Source organism: Mirounga leonina, unplaced genomic scaffold (genome assembly GCF_011800145.1).
Source record: "Mirounga leonina isolate KUSES-001 unplaced genomic scaffold, KU_Mleo_1.0 Mir_174, whole genome shotgun sequence".
Lineage (NCBI taxonomy): Eukaryota > Metazoa > Chordata > Mammalia > Carnivora > Phocidae > Mirounga > Mirounga leonina.
The window spans coordinates 1,352,762-1,361,367 of record NW_023270451.1 but is presented as its reverse complement, the minus strand read 5'-3'; positions in this window follow the sequence as shown (position 1 = coordinate 1,361,367).

Below are 8,606 nucleotides of genomic sequence, written 5' to 3'. Positions count from 1 at the left end.
AAAAGAATTCACTTTAATTTTTTTTTCTTAGAAACGTTTCCAAGGTTATGGCATTGGAGTCCTGGGACAGATTAGATTTAAAATCTACTCATTGCCCTTTTGCTGCAGTCAAGACCGTTCTGTTTCCCCAGCTGAATTTTTTGTAAGACCCATGAAATGCTTGAAATGTGTGAAATTCGAGGATCTTGTCCATTTATTTTTCTATTGTTTCTAGGAGAGTTTTATTACTTGGTTACTTAGCTCACTAGTGGGGAGATCTTTTTAAGAGAAGATCTCGGGCAATTTGCTTAACCTCTCTGAGCCTCGTCTATACAACTGAGCTAATAAGACTCAAGTTTCAAGGTATTAACGAAGAGTAAATGAGAACGTTTTCAAAGCATCTAGCGTTTCACCTGCGCACTGTAGACTTCCGCTAAGTGATAGTTCATATCCTAACTATTTGCATTTCCTGTGTCAGATGTTTACATTTTTTTGTTCTTACCTCAGTCCTGTGTCTGTTATGCTTAAGAGATCAATTTTGCAAAATCTTTTAATGCACATTACCTATTTAGCCCTCCCAGCTCTTAAAGGCACTTAACAATTCTTACTACTCTCCTCTTCTTACAAAATGACAAAATAATAGCACACACCTACCCCCAAAAATCTGAGTCCTTTTCCTCAGTCCTTTTCCTCAGGACATAGAGCTAGTAGAGTGTCAAACACATTTCTTTGCTGTTTCTTCTATGACACACAGCTTCTGTGTTGTCCAATGGGAACGTTAAGTGAAGACCATTCCAGCTGTCAGCATTTTCCCCTCTAACCTTGTTTCTGTACTACCACTCACAATACCCAGAGTTTTATTCCCTGACCTCAGTCACAGTTATTAATTGAATGATCTCAAACTAGATTGTACCTTGTTACACGGTGCTCTCTCACAGCTCAAGGGATTTCCAGCCTGTTTGCAGAGCTCAAGTTATAACCAGAAATCAGATGCTGGCCTAAATTTCTCCCACCTGTCCTGTCTTTGACCACCCATTTCTCTCCCCCAACCAATGCCCTCCCCTCTAAAGTCCTCTCTACTGATCTTCTCTGACCACCGTGGAGTGCCTCTGCCACACACTCTGGCTTGACCTCCAGAATTTGGGGTGGTCTTGAGCTTTGTTATGACTGTTAGACCCCTTCGGTTCTTTCTGAGTCTTCTCCCACCCCAATGAGCTGCTTTTTTTCCCCTGCTTCTTCTCTATCCCCTCGCTCATCCCTCCACCCCAAGTTCCAGTGTCAAATCCCACCAACTATATAGTACTTCTCATCGTCAGAAGAATGTTCGTGAAGTAGAATCAGCTTGGCTTACTCATTGCTATGCATAGCACAGATTTTTGTCCTTATTTGCCAATTACCAACAAAACACTTCAGAGCTAATCCCTGTCAATGACTCTTGACACCTTAGATCTCTTGCAAAGGCTGTCCAGAGTGCCTTTCAAGAACAGCTTTCATCCTGTGAGGTATCCAACCTAGCCCACCTTAGGATGAAGAAGACTCAAGCACTGTGGATTTATTTCTGTCAGATGCTGCCATGGGCAGAAAAAAGAGATTCCACTATTTTGTTGCTTTACTCATATTTTCACCAAGTTGCTCAGAAAAACTCATCAACTCTTTCTTAAGAAAGTACTTCTTTTCTTCCTTTTGCTGTTGTGTGTTTTTTCTCTGCTAAGGCATGGGTTGATTTTTTTTTTTTTTTTTTTTTGCCAGTGACAGTGATGGTAGAAATCACTCTGTTTTGCTTTGCTTCCTTCCCTGAGGATGACCTTGGCTGGCTTTTAGTGGGTTCCATCATACCTCCAGCTGCATCAAGGGCCTGGGCCCTGCCATCCAGCCCCAGATTGGAAAATGCCTCCTCCTCACACCCAAGCACTGACTACAAGGGGAGTGCTCAAGGTCAGGAATCAGGGCAGCTTAAGAAATCCTTTAAGGGGGTGCCTGGGTGACGCAGTCGGGTAAGCATCTGACTCTTGATTTAGGGTCAGGTCATGATCTCAGGGTCATGGGATCGAGCCCTGTGTTGGGCTCCTTGCTGGGCGTGGAGCCTGCTTAAGATTCTCTCTCTCTCTCCCTCTGCGCCTCCCTGCACCCCCGCCCGGCCCTGGCTCACGTGCACACTCTCTCTAAAACACACACACACACATACACACACAAAACTTCCAGAATTTAAAGAAAGAGACCTTGAGGGCCACATTCCAGTCCTGTGGTTCATTCTCTACTGCCACCCTTGCTCTCGAAGCGGCTGCCTCCCGTTCCCCGCTCAGCACCCGATGTGAGCCACTGAATCAACCACCGCCGTGGTGCTTCTGGCAGGAGAAGCTCCAGACAGTCATAAATTCATGTCGTTCTCCATGTCATCATCTCTGGGATGCTTTAGTATGATCTATGTTAGTTAGGAATGCAAAAGCAATTGGCTCAATCTTTTTTTTTTTACCTAAACAAATTACCTTCCCCCAGAACTTTTTTTTTTGAAGATTTTATTTCTTTGACAGAGAGAGACACAGGGAGAGAGGGAACACAAGCAGGGGGAGTGGGAGAGGGAGAAGCAGGCTTCCCGCCGAGCAGGGAGCCTGATGTGGGGCTCGATCCCAGGATCCCGGAATCATGACCTGAGCCGAAGGCAGATGCTTAATGACTGAGACACCCAGGTGCCCCCCCCCCTTTTTTTTAAGATTTTATTTATTTATTTGACACACAGAGAGAGACAGCGAGAGAGGGAACACAAGCAGGGGGGGTGGGAGAGGGAGAAGCCATCTTCCTGCTGAGCACGGAGCCTGATGCAGGGCTCGATCCCAGGGCTCTGGGATCATGACCCGAGCCAAAGACAGACGCTTAATGACTGAGCCACCCGGGCTCCCCTTACCCCAGAAATTCTTGAAAAAACTTTTCTTGGTCCCTAGAAGTACAATTCCAGGCTCAAGTATGACACCCATATTCACATATGCCTTATCATGTTCTGATTTATCTTCATGCCTCAGATTTCTCTCTGGGTTTCTTAGGGTGTCAGTGGTTCTTCGGGGATTGAAATTTATTCACAGGCATCTTTCCTCTTAATAATTTTAGAACTCAAACTCTCATTGGTATACATTTCCAATGTATATTTCCTTTTCAATGATGTATTCTTTTAAATTATTTTGGCCTTGTAATATATGTATTATATACATAGACACACTCACATATGCACACATATATCTGCACACTTTGGTCCTGGGGCTTAGTCATATACGCTTGTCTTTCTCTGCCTTTTTTTTTTTTTTCTGAGCAGAAATTTAATTCCAGGATTGATTTCTGAAGTTCGGGGTTTTTTTGTTTTTTTTTTTTTTTTTTTTTTTTTGTGCAGAAATTTAATTCCAGCATTGATTTCTGAAGTTCGGGGTTTGTTTTTTTTTCCAATTTAATTCTTCTGGTTTATGAATAACTTTTTGATATTTCTAGTGATTAGGGATGGTCGTATGTATAACCCCCCAGCCCCAGCCCACGCCCAGTTCCACCCATCTCCAACCTGCTGCCAAGCACCAAGTGTCACTCCCTGCCTTCCAGTGACCCGAGCACCCCCACTCGCCTGCCCCCTCCACGGAGAAGTGTCTAACGGCCTTGACTTTTCCACTCCTCGGCATTTATCCATTCAGTGTCCTCGTCTCTCAGAGGGCCGCCCTTTCTGCTGGGAAACAGCTAATTTGAACCCAGATGCTCCTAAGCAATGCTAGCATTTTTCGTTAATTAGTGTTAATTTGAAACTGCGGAGCATTTCCCAGCCCCTCCCCCGTTCACAGTTGCTACCTCTACCACTGTGGCACAAGGTGGGTGCCCAATGAGCCCACCCTTCGGTAGGATCTCCAAATACCCCTGTGGCAGTCCATGGAAAACCAGAGGAAGCCAGCCCTATTTCATGCATTGCTTCTTGGACCACGGGGAATACAGCTGCGTCTTGATAGCTATACTTATGGGGGACGGGCGAAATAAGCAGAATAATCGAGAGCCAGAGATGAGCCCGAAAGTGAGGGCATGTAAAGCCCCACATTCTGGCTCGTGTCAAACTGGAGAAAAGCGGGGAGATGGCAGCACCAGAACTAGAGAAGGCCACGGTGGCGATTAGGAGTAACCGGGCTCGACGTGAGGATCCGGGCTGATGCTGATAGAGAGGGCAGGGGGTCAGAGGCTGGGACAGCCAATGATTTCTAGTTAAAGCTGTGATTTCTGTGTGCCTCAGCCGTTTTTGGAACACAGCAGGGTAATGAATGAAGCTACCTTATACATCTGATCCTAGAGCTATTTCTTTGGGAGAAATCAATGGGTCCGTTAACATTTAGAACATGGAAAACGGCCCTGTTTCCCCTATTTATTTTTATTTTATTTTATTTTATTTTTTAATTTAATTTTATTTATTTGAAAGAGAGAGAATGAGAGAGCATGAGGGGGGGAGGGTCAGAGGGAGAAGCAGACTCCCTGCCGAGCAGGGAGCCCGATGCGGGACTCGATCCCGGGACTCCAGGATCATGACCTGAGCCGAAGGCAGTCGCTTAATCAACTGAGCCACCCAGGCGCCCTCCCCTATTTTTTAGTGACGATTTTTTTCCCCCACAGACTTGGCCTTTTAATTTCTTCACCTTTAATTGTTTCCTAAGAAATTGCCTGATTTTGAAAGCTGTCGGCAACTCACAAACCCTTCCAGATTGTTTGCGAAGCCGGAGTCTTTCCCTGGAGAGAGGAGATAAAGTGACATTGAAAGCAATGAAAGGTGATGGGACCAGGGTGGGGACCCCAAGGGCGTGGAGCAGGTCCCCTAGAGGGTCTCAAGGCAAGATGCCCAAAGGAAAAGGCTTGGAATTTTTTTTGCCAAAATAATATGGATAATTCATACCACTCTAGTTCAGTGTCCGTAGTGAGCAAGAACATAACATGTGTCTTGCAATGCTTACTCAAGAAGTTTATGTGACTTATTTAATTTATAGTGGACTTTTATTTTTTTATTATTTTTTTAGGTTTATTTATTGGGGCGCCCAGGTGGCTCAGTCGGTCGGGTGTCTGCCTTCGGCTTAGGTCATGATCTCGGGGTCCTGGGATTGAGCCCCACATCGGGCTCCCTGCTCAGCAGGGAGTTTACTTCTCCCTCTCCCTCTGCCTCTGCCCCCCCCATGCTCACTCTCTCTCTCAAATAAATAAAATCTTTCCAAAAAATTAAGTTTATTTAAGTGATCTCTACACCCAATGTGGGGCTCAAACTCATGATCCTGAGATCAAGAGTCGCATGTTTCCCTGACTAAGCCAGCCAGGCGCCCCTGTAGTTATGTCTTTGAACATCTTCTAGAAACTTAACTTTAGCTTAATCTTAGTTCAGGCACTAAACATTATGATTATTGTTTTTGTGTTGTTATTGTCAATTCTTTTTATTCACAATTATTATTATTGGTCATACTGTTGAAAAACTAAGTCAAACCTAATGTAATTAGGAGGTGCAGCGGGAAAGAGTGAGATCTGGCAGCTAAGCCGACCCGGCTTCGTCACTGCTTAACTGTGTTGCTATGGGCAAGCCCTCCAAGCTTTTGTTTACCCAGTGGGAGAGGGGGACGCCATTGCCTTCCCTGTAGGGCCGTTGTCAAGAGACTTCTTAGCCTTAATTGCAGAGGTAATGGCCTCAGGTCTGAGTTTATATTGACTGTGTATATTGACCATTTACTACTGTGTTTGACAAAAGTCTGCTGTGACCTATCTGAAAACATTAGTGCTACCAACTTTTCTATGATTTCATGTCTACTCTGCATTTGCCCAGAATGACCAGGTTTCCACTCTCACTGGTTTATTTTGACATAATTTGAAAGCATACACCTAAGCTTCATAGCATGGCGTGCGAGGCCCTTCACGGATTGGCTCTGGCTCATCTCACAAGCTTCTCAACTTCTCCTCTTTCCATGTTTTCCCATCTCCATGTCTTCAAGAATGTTGTTTCTTTTATCCGTGTTCTTCTCTTCCGATGCCTGGCGAATTCCAATTCATCCTTAAAAATACTCAGCTGTCCCTGATCATTGATTCGTTCCTTCTTTCCTTCAGCTAGCATTTATCAGCCTATTGTTTTTCAGGAACTCTGTCTCTAACATAGTTGTATAAGATAGGAAAATGTGGGTAAAGCCTTTATGGAATCCCCGAGAAAGAGTTAATCATTCCCTTCTTGTACATACTTTGTACGTCTTTCTATACCATAGTGTACTGCACTGTCATTATTTGTTTACAAATTTCTTTCCCCAGTAAGACTCAGTTTTCCAAGGGCAAGGCCCAAAGCTTAATCCTTTTTCCCTTTGCATAGGATACAACATATAGTTGTTGCCCCCAAAGGTTTGTTTAAATAAACTGGACTGTGGGGGCGCCTGGGTGGCTCAGTCGTTAAGCGGCTGCCTTCGGCTCAGGTCATGATCCCAGGGTCCTGGGATCGAGCCCCGCATCGGGCTCCCTGCTCAGCGGGAAGCCTGCTTCTCCCTCTCCCACTCCCAGCTTGTGTTCTCTCTCTCGCTGTGTCTCTCTCTGTCAAATAAATAAAATCTTTAAAAAAAAAATAAGTAAATAAACTGGACTGTGAACAAAAGATATAAATGGTAAATGATGTACTTCACACTCCAAACTCCAAAGTTTATATATATATGCAGGGGGGATGTTCAAAGTGATTGGTACAGATAACAAATTGGAAGAAGAAGGGCCATGAATGTGGGCTGGAGTCGAGGAAGGTTTCATGAAGGAACTGTGGGTCTTAAGTTAGACCTGAAAGAACAGATCAGGAGAGATGATGGGAAAGCTGCAGGGAACGAGCAAATCACGTTCAAAGGATAGTGATCCACAAACTGGAAGAGAAGACTTTGTTGGCCAAACAACTACACTGTTAGAGAAATGTGAAAATATGCCACAGCAAGGAGTTTTGGACCCAGTAGGCTACAGAAGAACAGAGAGGATCCCTGGAATTTCTATAAAGGCTTTGTAGGTTTCTAAGTACTTTTGCTTCTTTGTCCTATGAAGTAGGCAGAGAAGGTAGACTTTATTATCACCAGTGTATAGATGGAGAAATTGAGATCTGGGAAGATACATGACTTTTCCAAGTGACAGAGACAGGACAAGAAGCCAGGTCTTATGAGTGATTGTCTCTGAAACACATTCATTTCTGCCATGTTGATGTGGGGGGCCCAGCAGCCTGAGCCCCCAAGAGACTCAAAGCCATGGAACAGAGCTCCAGCTGAGGTACTTGAGCGTGGAGCCCCTCCACCTCTGTCCCTACTTTCAGCATCAGAGACACAAAATCCAGAGTCTGGGTAGCTGGGGTTCAATCTCCTTGAAATGAACTGGTTTATTCTCCACTTTGTTCCCCAAGAAAGTGAAACAGAGGCTAGAGGAGGCTCTTCTTTCTCTGGAGAACCAAAGATCCTCCTTATGGAGAGAAGTGGGACTAAGTTCTTGCTTATTTAGTCTAGTAAAAAAAATATCCATTCTCATTTTGTGAACTGTTTCATTTCTTGGTTGAATATGAGTTATTTAGTAGATACTGATACACTGGCTAATTTATTTATATACTCATTCATTTACCCAGACTGTGAGGAGGCAGGGTGTGTATTAACCCACTGTAAATGACTTGTTTCTGAAATCAAATAGTTGCCTCCTAATTTCTCAACAGGAATGATCTTTATGTGGATTTTCATTATACTGTTTCTCTGAATGGCAATTTTACTTGGGAAAAGAGAATTATTTAGTCAAATGATTTAATACAGTGTTTCTCACTTGCGTATTTAAAGACTGCTGTGTGACCTTTTCCTGACATTTTATAGAATGAAATAAATTTTATCTCATCAGGACTGGTAATCCCCTGCACGATACATTACTCGTGGCATATGGCACGCTGCTACTTTCCAACAACAATTTTCTTCCCTCTCTCTTCCTTTTTCACTCTCTGTCCTACTTGCTTCTATTCCCTCTTCTCCTCCCCCACCCCTTCCCTTCTTGGACTTTCTGGGATGTCTGGCAGATAAATCCCTCGCCTCTGGACTGAAAGGCCTTTCTCAACACCTTCTAACAGATGACTCTACCTCCTAGAAAAACCTTTCCTAAAAGCTTGCTTTATTTGCCAACCTTCAGAACAGATGGTCTACCTATAAAGTCAGATCTGGGTCTGGAATTAAAGGAATTACATCAATAACTAAGGCAAAAATCTCTTCTATTGTTGAAGAGGCTATTTACAGCTTAGCAATGCATACAACAATTTATTTGGTAAAATCAAAGTCTACTCAAATATTTGCTTCCCATCGCTAGGGCTCTGGGTATACATTTTAAACCTATTGTTAGTGGACTCATTCATTCCTGCTCCTGCAACCCTAACTTCTAAGTGGGTTTTGACCAGAAAATATACCATTTGCAAGAACTGGAAGACCAGTTTGAGTAAAATGATCATAAATTTGGTTCCTACCTGGTGTGCACTCAGTGGGCACTTCAGTACCAGTAGCAAATTTCTGCGATCAAGTCGTCCTGTTGTCAGAAGTGTCCATCCACTTAGTTCTATAGGTTCTGACTGCATCCACATGTATGGGGATGTCTATATGTAGGTTATGTAAGGCAGT